General features: G+C 37.7%; 1 pseudogene; it reads right to left on the bottom strand.

The window, feature by feature from the left end:
- The window catches only part of LOC147818421 (uncharacterized), a 29,052-nt pseudogene that overhangs the window by 12,111 nt on the left and 15,999 nt on the right, over window positions 1-942 (bottom strand).

Below are 942 nucleotides of genomic sequence, written 5' to 3'. Positions count from 1 at the left end.
CTGACCCAAATATACTACCTTCTCCTGACAATACTGCAGTTTTTTCTGTGAGACCTTGTGACCATTTTCTGCCAATATTTGTAATACTTTAATGGAATCCTCATGACATGTCATCTCATCCAATGAACAGATTATAATATCATCCACATATTGTACCACCGTACTTTTTACTTTTTGTTCTATCCCCACAAGATCATCTTTCAATACTTTATTGAAAATATGAGGACTATGTTTAAATCCTTGTGGCAATCTTGTGTACTCATAGAACTGCCCCTTATATGTGAATCCAAACAGACCCTGACTTTCAACACTAAGTGGAACACTAAAAAATGCACCACATAAGTCTAAGACTGTAAAGCATTTTGCATCTGGTGGAATTTGAGCTAGTAAAGTATGTGGATCTGGCACTTCTGCTGGCAAATCAGCTACTACCTCATTTACGAATCTCAAATCATGTACCATGCGATAAGAGTCATCTGGCTTTTTCACAGGCAACAATGGTGTATTACTTTGAGGATTCTGAGTTTTCTTTAAAACATTTGCTTTTAAAAGACCTTCGATTTGTGATCCAATTCCTTGAATGGCTTCCTCTTTTAATGGATATTGATTTTTCCATGGTGGTCTTGTACCCGGCCTAAGTTGTACGGTCACAGGTTGAGCAGATTTTACAAGTCCAATATCTGTACTATGACGAGACCACAAACATTCAGGCACTTGCTGTAACATCTCCTCTTTCAAAGTGTCTGTGTCCACCTTAGCACTACAAATTACTTCATGTGTCATTTGAACAGCTTGAGGTTGGCCATATCCTTGAGCAGAAATCATAATTTTAAGAAATTGCTGATCTTCACTCCTCCAAATAGATAGATTTTCATCTATTGGCACAAAAACAGCTTTCCCTGCTTTCACCATCATTTCTCCTATCTGCTTCTGCTCATATTC

The sequence above is a fragment of the Seriola lalandi genome, unplaced genomic scaffold (assembly GCF_002814215.2).
Source record: "Seriola lalandi dorsalis isolate HSWRI2012SDOR001 ecotype SW California unplaced genomic scaffold, Sedor1 jcf7180002054584, whole genome shotgun sequence".
Taxonomy (NCBI): Eukaryota; Metazoa; Chordata; class Actinopteri; order Carangiformes; family Carangidae; genus Seriola; species Seriola lalandi.
This window is presented reverse-complemented; position numbering and strand designations above follow the sequence as displayed.